Here is a 16,895-nt window from a genome sequence, read left to right on the forward strand (position 1 = left end):
TGATTCTGGGATGTATTAACAGGTGTGTTGTGAGCAAGACACGAGAAGTCATTCTTCCGCTCTACTCTGCTCTGGTTAGGCCTCAGCTGGAGTATTGTGTCCAGTTCTGGGTACCGCATTTCAAAAAAGATGTGGAGAAATTGGAAAGGGTCCAGAGAAGAGCAACAAGAATGATTAAAGGTCTTGAGAACATGACCTATGAAGGAAGGCTGAAAGAATTGGGTTTGTTTAGTTTGGAAAAGAGAAGACTGAGAGGGGACATGATAGCAGTTTTTAGGTATTTAAAAGGGTGTCATAAGGAGGAGGGAGAAAACTTGTTCACCTTAGCCTCTAAGGATAGAACAAGAAGCAATGGGTTTAAACTGCAGCAAGGGAGGTCTAGGTTGGACATTAGGAAAAAGTTCCTAACTGTCAGGGTGGTTAAACACTGGAATAGATTGCCGAGGGAGGTTGTGGAATCTCCATCTCTGGAGATATTTAAGAGTAGGTTAGATAAGTGTCTATCAGGGATGGTCTAGACAGTATTTGGTCCTGCCATACGGGCAGGGGACTGGACTCGATGACCTCTCGAGGTCCCTTCCAGTCCTAGAATCTATGAATCTATGAATCTTTTTAAAATATACTAAGTGATCATCTGATGATTACTTACCTCCAAAATACAGATGTGCATGTGGCATATTTTTAACTGAGTAGATTATTTTTTTACTTTGTCCTGAAAATCAATAGTCCTCAATTACCTGGTCTTCTGTGAGATTAAGTAGAACATAAACCTGACCTGGCTGCGCACACGTTCATTTTTAATATCCTATTGTAATGCATATATTATATGTGGCAGTAATCACAGCATTTTAATGTTCCCCTGTCCTGGCTTAGGCTTTAAATGCAAATGTCAACTTTTCAAGTGTTTATATCTTAGACACTATAAGAATGAGGCATCTGGAAACAGATTTTCTCAGAAAGCTTGTGTCTGCATCTGGATTGTATAGAATGTCATGAAAATCCACTCAGCTGTTTATATTTAATACATAAAAGTAAGGAAATATGCTTGCTGTCTGGGATTTCTTTTTTGTGTTGTCCAAGCAACTCCCTTGGCGATCACTGAATTTAAAACATTGCTTGATAATATAAAGAATGATATGTATGGCAAAGCATAATCCTGAATCCCTTACATTTTAAAAAATACAGTATATTTCAAAGAGTGTGAAATAGTGCAGTAACACTATTGAAAAGTGTAATGTTTTGTGCCAGTACTGTAAAACACTCTAGTATTTGTAATACATCTGTGTGTTTGCAGTTCTAAGGAGTCATAATGGAGCAGGAAAGTTTTTTAGTAAAATTTAAAGTTACTTTGGATGAAGTCAAACTGTGTTGAGAAGTTTAGTGTTTATTTAGGTGACATCATTATTATTGTTGTTGTTTGGCTGTCAACATTATTTTAAATAGAGATGGGTCCAAATCAAAACCCTGAATGCAAAGATTCTTAAACTCTGGAATAGTGCAGTGCTGAATCTAAATCCAAATTCTCTCTCTAGTTTTAAATAATTGAAGCCTTCTTTAACTGTCTGGATTGTTTGACACAGAATAGGGTGGAGGATGATTTTACTGAAAGGTAGATGAATTATCTGTCCAATCTATTGGTAGCTATAGTGCTTATACAGTATAATATCTAAGCAAATTATCTTGACAAATACATTTAGTTACCAGTAGACACAAAATATTGGACAAACATAGACCAAAAATATTTCTGACTTATTGGACAAAGAAAATGGATAATGTTTTTACCTTTATAAAGCAAATGAATCTGAAAGTGCTTTGCAAACTTTACAACCTTTTTAAAGGGTAGCACAATATATTTTCACTGATATGATGGGGAGGGAAAATGAGATGACAGAGGAGAGGATCTTAACACCAGATAAAAAGGAGGTTTGGCACTTAGATACCAAAGTGATAGACACTGTAGAAAGACCTTAGATAGATGGGGATACTCTCTTGAATGGGGCAGGAGAGAGGAAGCATGAGATGCAGTTTTAAAGGGTTAACATCTTTTGTATATATATATATATATATATATATATATAAATGGAGAAGAATTGTTATGCATGTGGTATGAACTAAATTTAAGGTCAAAGGGAAGGTGGCTGGACATCAGAGTGGCTGAGTGAGGAGACAATTAGATTATACAAGGAGCACACTGTATAATCAGGCAACTTGGTAAATCCTCACACTCAGGGCAAGTCTTCCCAGTGACGGACTCATCCCATAAAGATTAAAAATACTTCTCTAGCAAGCACTGTTATTTCATAGCATTGCTGAGGTAAATCAATTGGATTCTGTCAGCATTCACATTAATAAGCCCTATATTTCCAAAGACGTGTAACTCCAGTGTAAGAACTCCAAGTGGGTTGCTACTTGGCATCTTAGTAGTTCTCAAACTGGGAGGGCATATTTTTATGCAGTTAGTACCATTATTTAGTTCCCTTGTCAACTCGTAAATGTGAGTTTATTAAAAAACAACAACATAGGTTCAAAATCTATACCAGGAACTATTTGGAAACTTGTTTTTTAACAGTCAGTCTAAAACTTTAACCAATTTAACAACCCACATTTTTATCATTTTGTGTTAGAGACTATGGTTTTGCTTTTAAGGATTTATGGAGTGAGTAAGGGAAGAAGATTTGGAGTCCTGTGGTAACTGCAAACAAGTTAGGTGGCTTGGAAGAACAATATGGAAGGAGCTTCCAAGAACAATTTATGTATTTTCTGCATAGAAAATAACTGCTTTAAAATAAATTATTATTGCAAATGTAAACCCAGAAAAATATGGAAAAAATACAATTAAGGCACAAATCTCTCATATCTGGGCAAAACTAAGCCCAATTAGATGACATGAGGGGCTTTTTGAAGTGAGGATTTTTAACCCAATGGAAGGTAACAGATCCTGCCATAACTTCAGAATGGGCTTCAAATCATCCTTGCACCAAGCCATATCCATGCTACAGTGTAATGTTTGCAGCAAACAATCCCTGTAAGACGCTTATCTGGCCATTATGTACGCATAAGCAGCTTTCTTAGTCTTTTGGTAAGCCAGTCTCCTTTACACCCTATTTTCTGCCTTTTTCCAGAACTGACATAAGAACAGATGTATAACTCTTCAATTCTGCAGTGCCCAGCACTGGATGTGTTTTAAAGGAAGTCTTATGCCTTTTAGGGGAAGTCTAGGCTCTTATGCCTATATGTGTCAGTTTCTTCAGTCCTTCTTTCTCCTATCTCATTGCTCAGTCTCCTCCCCATGTGAGACTCCTACTTCTGTTTCCGCTTAGATTCTCTTTTTATTTGAAAAAGGAAATCTTTATTGCCATAACTCCTAGCCCCACTATTGCAGCTGCAGAGCGCACACCCTAAGCAAAGATGTCCAGATGTGACTTCATATGGTTCCTATGTCCCTACAACAGACTCCGGCAATGCTTTATGCTTATCAGTCTCTTAATTGTTCTAGAAGAAGGTTACATACAATAATTATACACATGCTAAACAAATACACCTCTACCTCGATATAACGCTACCCGATATAACATGAATTTGGATATAACGCGGTAAAGCAGTGCTCCGGGGGGCGGGGCTGTGCACTCCGGTGGATCAAAGCAAGTTCAATATAACGCAGGTTCACCTATAATGCGGTAAGATTTTTTGGCTCCCAAGGACAGCCTTATATCGAGGTAGAGGTGTAGAAGGTGCCAAGTAAAGTACCTTAACATTCATGTAAAAATTAATTCATAGTATCTGGGTCCGTATGTAATTATGGAAGTACCTTAGAAACCCTGTGCGGTATTTTCACTTAGCATATAACTTATGTGCAATTTCTATAAAAGAAATTAGAGGTCAAATTTTCAGAAGTTCATGCATCCACATGGCACAACATACAACAGCTTATGCACAGCATATCAAGATATTTGGCTGCCAGCACTGTGCACACACAAATACATGTGTTAATTTCATATGTGTGTCTGAAAATGTCCTTTTAGCTAGCTTCTTCTAGAAGAGACCGGCGGGTACACCTAACCCATTATTCTTTTACCTGCCTATTCACTGGCCATCCGACACATGAGTATTTTGTTTAAGAATTGCATCTCATTCATTATGCTAGTAAATATACTGTAAAACGCCTTATAAAATGTTAGAGGGCAAACTTATTCCTAGCTATATACTTCCCTTTGTTTTGTCGTACTGCAGTAAAAGAAAAACAAATTGTCTCTGTATAATAGTGCTAATGTCCTGAATGGAGACAAACACATTTGTTAGCACTTAAAGAAAGATCAGGAATAGAAAGCACAAAGGATGACAAAATATCTGTATTCTGTTTTCAACATATCTCCACAAAATGTTGCAAGCCACAGTCAAATCATACAAAAACAATCCAGAGACTATGGGCTGAGGAGGTGCTGACATTTTAGTCAGTAATTACTATGCATCTCGAAAGCTCGATACACCAGAGCCATAGAGAATAAATCCTATGGATCAATAAACTGAGAGTTCAAAACCAGGTTTCTCGTTCTTGGAGGGGAAAAAAACTAGTTTAAAGAAATGTTCACTGCATTTATTCTAAAATTCCTAACTTCTTTGGAGTGCAAATAGCTATGCTTCAAAGAGCATGAAAAAGCTTGGTATACCTCATGGGAAACCAAATATTGCTAGAGCCCATGTAAACAGGAGTTACACTGAAAAGGATATCTTGCCTATGGTAGCTGCTTCATAGCATAAGAGGGTTAATGCATCACAGGTAAAGATAACAATCCTTAATGAGTTAGTCAGTTTCCACCCAACAGCACTCAGAAAGCCCATCACTCCATGGACAGAAAGAGTCTTGTAGAGAGCTGAAGAGTGGCATGGGGTGAACCCTCTCTCCCCTGTTACATATTCTGAATAAGCTAAAGCCACAGCACCACCATAAAATGAACCATTTCCTTTATTCCAGAATTCCACTGCCCAGTGTAGAAGTGCTGGCCAAGCTGTGTGGTTAATATTATCTGGCGGTATTAATGCATTAAAGCAGATCCAGCTATTCAAATGTAAATCTCAGATGCAGAATCTTGCTTTCAGTGCAAACTATACATGCATACAGAGAGGAGAATAGTGCTGGCAAGATGAAGGGCTTGCATGGTTTCTGCACTCTTCAGACTCATACCCCTAGATCTGTCACATGACTCCAAACATTAGCTAAAATATGTAGATATTGACTCCCTCTACTCAAGAAAATTAGCTGTGTGAGTTTACAAGAAGCAATATTGCAAATGGTTTTATGGTATTGGTTGGTGCCAACCAATTTGAATAGGACAATGTTTTTAAAACAGTTTCTGCAAAACATTTTTGAGACCAACCATAAGAAATGCTCTCTACATTCATACTGCCTGGCACAGACTTGCCAGATCAGTTTTTAAAAACTGTTTCAGAAATAGAGAGATTTCCTTAAAGATTGAGGCCAAGATTTTCAAAAGTAACTATGGCCACGTCTACACTAGGAGCACTTTGCCAGTACAGGAATCCCAGTATACTATACTGGCAAAGCATTCCCAGTGTGGAAGTAGCTGTACTGGCTATGCGCAGGTATAATAAAACCACCCCATGAATGAAACAAGCTATCCCAGTAAAAGTGCAGACTTACTGGTATAGGGGGATACACACTGGGGCCTTTTGCTGGCACAGCTTTGTCAGTCAGGGGTCACACCTCATCACACTCTGACCAACGAAGCTATAACAGCTGAGGTCTGCAGCGCAGATCTGACCTATGTCCCAATTCTTGCTAGTCCTTCACTTCATTAATACAATTAGGAATGAACATAAGGTTCTCTGAAATAGTAACAATAAAATTCTACTTTTAACATTTCCACAGTCCCTAAATCGTTCATTTTAGAGAATTAACACAATGTGCCTTTATATAGGCCCCAGTGAAATCCTGCCCATCTCACAGCAGTTCCTGCTTCATTGTGTGAATGTAAATGAATAACAATCTGACTTCCATTACTGTATATTGGTGCAAGGACATATAGCACTGTAAGTTACATAAATACATCTATGCCGGAATTGCTAAATAAATTATCCTTTTGAAAGGAATCCTAGATGTACGATCTGCAACAATATGAAGCCCTTCAAAAATGCTGCCTCTTGCAACTTGTTTTTCATTTTCAAAGACCAGTCAGTCCCTGTCCCACAAATTTCAATCCCTATCATTTTAGTTCCAGTGGTGAATGGCACGTTAGCTGTCCGGTAAAGTGTTTGCTCAAAATGGGATTAATTAGGAATTGACTCTTCTTTTATTATTGGGTCTCTTACTTCTTATTTTTTCCATTAAGCAAATTTAATTTTGACTGGCCAAAGCCTCAGTATCTGCCATTCTTTTTACAACATTACAGTTAAATGGCCAAAATGTTCAGACTTGAGTGTCTAAAGTAAAGCACCTAAAGCCAAATTTAGCCACCCACATATAAGGGCTAAGTGGGTCTCTTTTTTCCTTGACTTTATTTCTTTTCTCCACCCAAGCTGCTGTTGCCTCCGGTATTAATTAAAGCCACTTATAGTCTCAGTTAATGGGGTTACTTGAAATCAACATAAGGTGCTCTCTACAAGGTAGATGAGTACTTAAATTCTGATCCAGAAGCAGTAGCATTAGACCATAGAGCCAGCCTTCATTACTGTCTCTCTGACTGGGTATGTTCCTAGGGTCTTTCAAAAGAATTCCTCCACTCTTGACATTTATTCGATCTTACAAGACATTCTTTCACTAGCCCTGGGCAAGCTATTTGACATTGGTCTGAACTAAGTAAGGGCTGCAAAAGCAATTACAGTGGAATTTGCTTTTAATTATCCTCTCTTTCTCATAGTGATCAATTAGCTACAGTAAAATGATTAGTATCTTATTTCCAAACCTGGCATTCATTGTTCTGCTATTTGGTTATTAGCATCAATGGTTTCATCCATTCCGCCAGCAAGAACTTGAGTACTAATTGCCTTGCCATGCAGACTTTCTGGCCGACGTATAAGGATTGGGACCCAGGACTCTCATTAATGTTAACAGATCTTTAAGTAAAATTTTGGCCAATATGTCAAACAATGAAATGCAGATGATTACTTTGCTGTCTAATTGGTCACTTATGTCATAGCAGTTTTAGAACTGTAGTCATATCACCTTCCATCTCCTTTCTCCAGGTTCTGTGAGCAGCTAAAAACACTTCTGGCCATCAAGAGTGATATTTGCATAAAATTCAAATGTGGGTAACCATTTTTTTTAAATCAGTTCCTCTTAATATATAGATGTAAGTCAGTCCACCATAAGGCAGTTAGATATGCAATTTAATATATAACTATATTCACACACAATGAACCAAAAGGCTAACATTTAAAATCACTTCATTACAATATCACTTTTGTAGTTAGCAAAAATATGAATGCATTTTGAATAACCATTTTCTTTCCTTTTCCCGTAATTTCTTTTTATATTGGTTTCAGCATGAAAAGAGGAACTAGTAAATCAGACAATCATTTCAGTCTATGAAAGGTCCAGTAAATCATGCAACTTTTATATCCCTATATTTTTGAACATGTGCTTAATAGCCTAAAGACTGAGTGCATGTGCTATTAATTTGAAAATAGGCAGTTCACATATCTGTTTCAGGACCTCAAAAGCAGACTCAGACATGCAGACCCAGGTGCACTGCATGAGAGAACTACAGATATTACTGCTATGTTCAAAACACAAGGAGATAATGTGCAAAAACAAATGTCAAGATTTTGAACTAAAGTAGCCTGTTACTAGAAATGTAAGCATTTGGTTTACATTAAGTCCATTTTAAGGCATGCTTATATAGCTAGAGAAGACAAAAACAAAGGCACCAAATTAATGTGCCTATTTTACATAATATGAAATGGAAAATCATATTTTAATGTACACTGTAGTTATCAGCATTGCTGGCTCCTTGAGTGTGGCTCAGATGTACTCTCTGCATATGGAACATTTTAAAAATAGCTGCCTGCTTGATGGTAGCATTGTAAACTGGAGCTTCGGTGTGGCCTAAAACAGTTTTAAACACTGCAGGGCAAAGTTATGTCTGTTGTAAGCCGCATAATTCCATTGACTTCAATGGAGCTGTGACCAAGTAACTCAGGTCTGATTTTGGCCTGTTGTCTCATTTACTTATTGTTCAGAATAGGAAAGAAAACTTAATAAAGAAAGGACATCAAGAAAAGTGATTTCCATGGTCTCTTAATGATCTGTAATAATAAGGTTCTTATTTTCACAGCTCATTGCTCTGATATGCCGTCCTTTCTGGCTAACAGCCAGTTCCTGGTTATAAGGATCAGCCAGGAACTAGCATGGCAGTTTGTTAAATGCACTGAGAACAAGTTCCTCTATGCAAGGTCCATTTTGTTTGATGATCTTAGTCATTTTAAAGAAGGTTGAGCAGTTTTTGTTCTGTTCTTAATTGGCACAGCAAAGTGGAGATTTTGCAAAGCAAAATGTCATTAGCTAGAGATATCTGGCCAGACCTTTTAAAATCACACAGTCAATACTGTCTAGCCTGTTAAAGGAAAAGGATAAAATCCTGAGTTATTGGCAGAGCAACCAGAACCCAAACAGCAAATGCAAACATGATGATATGTGTGATTGAAATGTGCTTATGCATGGGACAAAGCACAGTCTTGCATGTTAGCTCAGCTCAGTGGCTTGCTCCTACTAAAACAAAAAAATAAATAAACCATTTTTGTAAAGGGTTAAGCTTAAATTCAAAGCCCCTTGAAAATCTCCCAAACAGATTCTATTCAAGCAGCTTCATGGGGAGACAGCTGATGCCCCTAGAAGACAACTTCAGTAAAACCACCAATGAAATGTAATCAAGAGAACATTTACAAACGAGGGTGTTTTGGAAAGCAGATGGAAATGGAATGCTAACATTTAAAAGACATTCCTCTCCTGGAGGGTTTAGGGGACTAAATGAGTGAGTCACAGTGCTGTTTTGTTGCAACACGTCATGCATACATAAGCATGTGCTGTTGTCACTAGAAAATCCAAGCTGTCTTGTGTTTTCAGTCAAAGATTTCACAAAGCTCCATCAGCCACATAGTGATCAGAGATGGAAGGCTCCACACTGCATAGAAGAATATCAACTTCCTAAAGACAATTTGGATGCCGAAGGATGAGAATGTTAGGACCCAGCTACTGGAATTTCTAGCTAAAGGCTTATGCCCCTCACACTAGGACCTGAAGCTGCAAAATGTGTGGTGGGAACCGAAGCTCGGGTAGAATCTCATTGAAATCCTGAAGACATATTAATGTTACAAGCAATAAAGGCAAGAGATTTTTAAAAATAGAATGACACTGCATACGCTATCAATTAGCAAAGCCAAGAAGGGATGATGGGTTAGCAAAAGAAAACTAGAAATAATTTGGGAACTTGTCCAGAGAGAATGAGGAGGGAGTTGCGTAGAAGCCTGGTCAAAAGTATCAGTAAAGCATCACATCTGGATGCAGCATGGTTTGGAAAATCTTAAGAATCAACCATATCTCATATGTTGTATCAGTGCCATCTGAAGGAGGTAGCCCTGAAGAATTTTTTATGATAATTGTTTTCTATTGGATTGGTAAAATTTATCTCATCCTTTATAATAAAAATATGTATAAGGGATATCAAATCTCTTGTTCTACAACAGGATGGACTAGATCCTCAGCTGCTGTTAATTGGTAGAGCTGTGCTGAAGTCCCTGGAACTATGCCAATTCTCACTGGCGATCTGGCCCACTTTACTTGAGAGACTAACAAATTTTACCCCAAATCATAAGGATAAATATTTCTCTCTCTCCATCTCACTGTATGAGTTTTTAATTCCCTGTATGACTCTAATATCTTCCATTGTTGTATGCAGTATTGTTTTATCCATGTTGGTCCCAGTATATTAGAGAGAAAAGGTGGGTGAGATAATATCTTCAGGGCCTGAAGAAGAGCTTTGTGAAGCCTGAAAGCTTGTCTCTCTCACCAACAGAAACTGGTCCAATAAAAGATACCTCACCCACCTTTTCTCTCTGTTTGAATCTAAGTCAAATAAGCACTTTTTATATTTTGGTCTAAAGACTGAGAGTTCTTTCTGGACATATGTCAACCACTAATTGCCTGAAGTTAGGAAGAAACTTCTTTATATGCATGCTATTGCATTATTGTCCAATTTATGTTTCTTGCATCATCTAATATTGGCTAGTTTGAGAAACAAGATGCTGAACTAGATGGACCATTGATCTTATCTAGTATGAAAATGTCTGTTTCTATGTTCTCGTGGGACATATTTTTTAAAGCCACTATCACATCACCTGCCCTAGACCCAATTTAGGGAAACATTTTGTTCTCCGTTTCATGGCTGTAAATCTGGAGTAGCTCTATTGAAGTCACTAAAGTTACCTTAGCTTTACAGTTGTAAATGAGATCATAATCTGACCCTAAACTGGATTTAGGGCAGTGATACTATAGCTAATGATATTACTCCAACTTTACAACTTTGTATCTAAGATCAGAATCAAGCAGAAATAAATGGCAAGTATTTTAAACCAGCTATGAGGCAAGTAATATTTTCAGCAAATATAGTTCGAGATATAGGATACTTCTAACAACAACTAGACACCCGCAGCTGGCCCACGCCAGCTGACTCGGGCTTGCAGGGCTCAGGCTGTGGAGCTGTTTCATTGCTGTTTAGACTTCCAGGCTTGGGCTGGAGCCTGAGCTCCGGAACCCTCCCACCTTATAGGGTCCTTAAGCCCAGGCTCCAGCTTGAGCCCAGATGTCTATACAGCAGTGAAACTGCCCTGCAGCCTGCGTCAGCTGGGCCGGGCCAGCCACAAGGGTCTAGCTGCTGTGTAGACATACCCTTAGATCTGTACGCTGCTTGAAAAAGAAAAGTTTGGCTAATAAAAATCATAAGATCTTTTCATTCCCAGGAATGTGACCAAAGCTAGAACGTTCTTTCAGGCCTCCATTCAAATAACCACTGGAGTAGATGTCTAACTTTAAGCATGTGAGTAGCTCCTTTGGCTTTAAGGGACTACTTACATGCTTACAGTTAGGCATATATTTTACGAACCCTGGTGAATCTGAGCCTCAATTATGGTGGTTGTTTTTTTTTAATGTGATGCTTGTTTTTTACATTTTCCGGGTTTATTTGTTGTCTTTGAAACTGTTATAGTGGAGGTAAATGGTCCACTATATAGAATCCTGACTCTGGCATTCATTTGAAAACATCCAAATATATATATTTGACTTTGTTGGACAAGTTAAATACAAGTCTCCAAGCTGGGATTGTTGCCATCTTTCAAGGAAAACACATTAGGGAGAACTCATCACAAGTACAGCTCTCTGTGGGAAAGATGTGTGGAGATCATCCGGGTAGTCAGACATTGGACACCTGGTATTCCAAACACACTGGACATTTGACCTTGTTCACAAACACTTCTTAACATTTGCTCTTCCTTTTTTGTCTGTTCAGTCTTATTTCTTTAAAGCATAAAAGTTAAATTTGTCTAGGAAAGCCCTCTAGGATTTGTTAATGGAAATTTTATTCTTTTTCTATTAAGAGCTAGGTAATATATCAAAGCCTTTCTCTCCTCTTGGCTATGTTATTAAGGATTTTTTCCCATTGTTTTCTCTTGTAAACAAAATACTTTATTGTCAACTGACAATGTGGTTATAAAAACATAATTAAAAAGAGTTTGGGACATTATATTTCGAGAACTTTCACATTGGGCTAAACTTGGAGAAGGAAAACAAAAAGAAGTTACTTAGCCAGTATTTTTCTACACATCCTTTGATTGTATGGAAAATATCTGGGGTTTTGTAATAGGGTGTCAGCTGCTGACTCAGCATTCTGTCACTCCAATTCCCACCAGTTTATATTAACTGAGCTCTGACTGAAAGACAGGCAGTTAGCAGGGAAGGCCAATTAACTGATTGGTCTACACTCACCCCCCAAATCGAACTAAGGTACGCAACTTCAGCTACGTGAATAACGTAGCTGAAGTTCGAAGTACCTTAGTTCGATCTTACCTTGGTCCACACGCGGCAGGCAGGCTCCCCCGTCGACTCCGCGGTACTCCTCTCGTCTAGCTGGAGTACCGCAGTCGACGGCGAGCACTTCCTGGTTTGACTTATCGCGTCCAGACAAGACGCGATAAGTCAAACCCAGAACTTCGATTGCCAGCCGCCGAACTAGCGGCTGGGTGTAGACATACCCTGAGTGGAGGTCCACCTGAGGGGCTAATTGGATGGAAGCATCCCCAGCAGCTAGGACTATACAAGCAAACAGGAAGGAAGTGCTGGTAGGAGAGTAGGGAGCCTGAAAGAAAGCAGAAGTAGGCAGGCCTGGCTGCTACTGTTATTGTTTCCCTTCCTCTTCCCCAAAAGCAAGTGGGGAAGCTGGCTACTGATTGTAAATATAACATATCATAAAGCACAGTGGTAGTTAAGAAGACCTGGGGTGGTTGTGGTCCATGACTGAGATTGGAGAGGACTCTCAGGGGACCACCACATGACAGGTTTAGACACGATCAGAAGTCCCCTCTCAGATTGTCTTCTGCTAGCAGCCGCAGTGCAATCATGATCCTTTGATTATATACCCTACTCTACTCTTATGAAAATGATAATGTCAGATGCTCATATTTACGACTTCCCTGCAGGATAGTACAGGAAAGAAAGAGGGATTTTGAGGAAGTCTTTCTTCATATCAGCAGAATGTAATTAGAAAATATTCTAAGAAAAAAATCTGAAGTATATACTGAAAGCTAAATGGATTTCTATATTTGGACTGATACATTTGAAAGTCCTCCCAGCATTAAAGTCTCTTTTTAGATATGATATTGTACTGAACACTTTGATACAAGAACCAAAATCATCAGTGAAAGACTTTGGTATTCATTTTTAAAACAACCTTTGCTTGCATCTTAGGAAGGATATTTGGGGTTCAGATATGTACCAGTCCACAGCTGGGAGCTGTTTTTTCACATTTTGCTGACAGGCCTGCTGCGCAACTGTATAAAACTTGAATTACAATCAGACAAGCTAAGGCCTCAGGAGATGTCAGATGAATTCCTACTTGAAAATTGAATTTGGCAGGAGAGCTAAAATTGGACCAGCTGCAGACGTTAAGAACACCTAGCTTTTGGGCAACCACAGTCAGTCTCATAGTCAGCATAGCATTATAGGACTCTGATGACTGAAAAGTGAAGGGTACAATAAATTACCTCCATCGCAACATCTTCTGTTGCCAGTAAGGGTTAAATTATTTAATGACAGGATAGAACGGAAAGCAAAAAATACTAAACCCAGGAGACTTCATTAGTCCTAGGCAGGGAAGTGTCTATTAGAATCCCAAGGGCATGTACAGTTAGTCCCACTAGTGTCTAGGTACTGTCTGGTGGGATGTTATATGAAGTCTACAGGTTATAATTTGCAGCATGGAATACGAAGACTAAGTGAGGGTTGAAAATAACATTTACCAGAGAGGAAACTTCACCTTGTTAACTTAAATTACTAGATGAGAGAGGATATCAGTACTGTTAGCAGGATACATTCCATTGCAATTGTAGTTCCTTATACATTGGAGGTGGCATATATAGAGAGGGTCACTGAGAATCTTATTCAAATTATTTCAGTTTTCCTCCTCATAGGCCCTTTCAGTGGGATGATATGATCAGCTCTTCAGTCCTCACACAGGGAAAACTTCCATGATGATAGAGAGACAAGGTGGGTGAGGTAATATCTTTTATTGGACCAACTTCTGTTGGTGACAGAGACAAGCTTTCAAGCCACCCAGAGTTCTTCTTCAGGTCTGGATAGCTTGAAAGCTCGTCTCTCTCTCATTAACAAAAATTGGTCCAATAAAAGATATTGCCTCAGCCACTTTGTCACTCTGATATCCTGGACTGACACGGCGGCAACTACACTGCATCCATGATAGATAAGAAGATGAAATTGACCACATTTACTTTCAGATGTTCTTGAAGCTCTGGATAGAAGTTGGAGGTTAGAATTTGGCCCACACTTTGAGAAAAACCCCAAGAAGAGAAGACTTGATTTATTCTCACTCAGTCATTACCCTGTTACCCATTACAGGGATCTTGAGGTAACACTTTGGCTGCCGTTTTGGATGCTTGGTATGGGACTCTTGAAAGTGTAGAGCCCTATACATAAGTATAGAGCCCTGGTCTAAGGCCAATTCTGTTGAGGCCTGATCTAGTGCCAACTGAAATCAGTGGGGCCTGGATCCACAAAGAGACTTGGACATCGTGATGCTGAGCATGACAAGGTCTAACTCTCAGGAGCCTAAAAAATCACAAGAACAGCAGTGAGATCCACAAAGCCTGAGTTAGGTGTCTAGACTCCCTATACAATGACTCCCTATACCAACCACAAAAACCAGCATGTTAGGCAGGGAACTGACTACACTAGCCAATGGGGGATGCTGAGAACAGGGCTGTCTCATAAGCCCTGCCCATTACAGAGTTAGGCACCTAAGTCCAGGTTGCAGGGCTATTTCTGCTTGCCCTCCACATCCAGGAACCTCTCCTGGAATCAGGCAGCTAAGTCATTTTTTGTGAGATTGAGTTAAGTGCCTGCCTCGCTCCACACTAACCCACCAGAGGAGGGGGAACATACCACCTTTTATCTATTAGCCCAGTGGGTAGAGCATTTCCCTAGGAGGTGGGCAAGCCAGGTTCAATACACACCTCCCCCCCCCCCCCGGAAAGTGCTATAACCACTGAGCTGTGGGATAGACACATGTGGGGCTTCCTCAGTCTCACCTGTTGAAGTTGTTCCACTTTGGATAATTAAAAAGTCAGAGGAGCAGGGAGACTGGACCCTGGGTCTCCCAGAGGGCTGCCCTAACCACCAGGCTATAGAGTCATTCTCTTAAACCAGATCATTATTTAAACCAAAGTGGAACAGCTTTAACAGGAGTGAGGAAATCCTATATCAGAATATCCCATAGCTCAGTCTTTAGAGCACTCTTCTCGGAGGTGAGACACTTAGTCCCCACCCCAGGCCCACGTCCCAGCTGACTGTTCTTACCACTTTGAGTTCAAAGTTATAAGGTGGGTGGTGACACCTCCTCCTCTGGTTGGATTTTCAATGGGGCCCAGTCTGGTAGGCAGCTTCTGAGCAAACCCACTGCATTAGGCCCAGCAGGAAAGATAGGTGGACTACTGCCTACCTTTCCCCAGTTTGTGGATTGCTCTGAGGCTTAGGTAGGAGATCAACATCCAGCATGAAGAGTGAGGTAGCAGGGCACATACCCAGAGGTGGAAACATAGGTGCTTATGGAACTTTTACTCTGAAAACTTAGATGCTGTTTTATGCTCCTCTAGGTTTCTCGCCATAAACTTCACTGAGCACAGGTTCAGGCCCTTGGTGAATGAAGTCAGACACAATAATAAAAATAAACATTGGAGAAGGCTTAGGATGAATCTTGTGTTCTTACTATGCAAAAGTATTTTAATGAATTCTCTCCTGCGCTGATCCAATTGTTTGTGTCTCTGTATCCCTGTGTCATTTTTTGCTAGACATGTTTGGTGGTAGTTTTCCATAATAGCAATACCTCTAACAGATGCACATTTAATGTTCTTTTGTAAAAACAAAAATTTCAAAGACTCTCCCCTTTGGATTCAGTGGGCTTTTGTACCAGCCTCTGAGCAAAGTTTACAAGTTTATACAGTAGTTTACAGGGGTTGCTGCAGCTGCTCTGTGATTTTTCGCACATTCCTTTCCTATTGCTTAGACAAAACTGTAGTCTTTGTATTTTTGGTATGTGTTTTTGAAAGATATTTTGTTGTTTGAGCAGCCTTTGTATTATAAATTCCAAAAAAAAACCATTTTTATGCATCATATCCCAAGGTATCCTGTCTTTTGGATTTTGTACATTTGATTCACCGGGGCTGGATACAAAACAGAATTGAATAAAATGTCTAGTTTTAAAACAGTGAGACGTTTGCTATTGATATATTTCCTAGTTGCTTAAAGTCAAACAAATCTTAAAGACTATTATACTTAATGCTCTAAAACCATTAATATAAAATATTTTGATTGCTTTCCTGGTTTGTATTTGATCTGAGCCCTGGGGGAAAATACAGAACTCAGGATAAAGAGATAAGTCTGATTTTATAAAAATTGCAACAGTTTTCATACTTTTCCATAGTTTCCTAATCAGACCATAAATGGGTTTTCAGATATGTGTACTGGGAGATTTCCTGAAGAGGAAAGAGTAAATTATTAAACCTAAAGATTCACTACAGCACATTCACAATGTTGCCCTAGTAGAGTTTGGGTCATTAGATAAGAGGCCTAGTCTCTGTGACCCAGAAACAAATTATAATACTACAAAGGTATAGGCCTAATTTGTTAGCACACAGCTAAAGAGGAAATCCATTTTTTTTCAGCCTGCCACATCAACTTAAAAAAAACCAAAGCAGGATTAAAAGGAAATAATTGAAGGACGTATGAAATAATAACCTAAAATAGATTTTTACCAAACACACTATGGCATGCAAAAGTTTTCACTGGAACTGTGGCCTGTTTACTGAGCCTCCCCACATGAATTATTGAATTACAGGAGTGTTTTATGTAATAAAGCACATCAGCTCAAAATGTATAACATAGGAAAGGCTGGATTTAAGCTCTGTGGCAGAATTTTGGACAGTTCTTTTACAACATAGACTGTGGAACAAAATCTAGTGGTGGGAAATTTGTAGCTTTATCTTTCTTGAATATTGGATAAATGATACCCTGATAACTAGAATCAGGTGGGATTCTCTTGCTAGCTGCTGTGTCAGATTAATAAAGAAGAGTTTATGTTAAAATATGAGCCAATGAAAAG

Source organism: Terrapene carolina, unplaced genomic scaffold (genome assembly GCF_002925995.2).
Source record: "Terrapene carolina triunguis isolate 2854851 unplaced genomic scaffold, T_m_triunguis-2.0 Scaffold62, whole genome shotgun sequence".
Lineage (NCBI taxonomy): Eukaryota > Metazoa > Chordata > Testudines > Emydidae > Terrapene > Terrapene triunguis.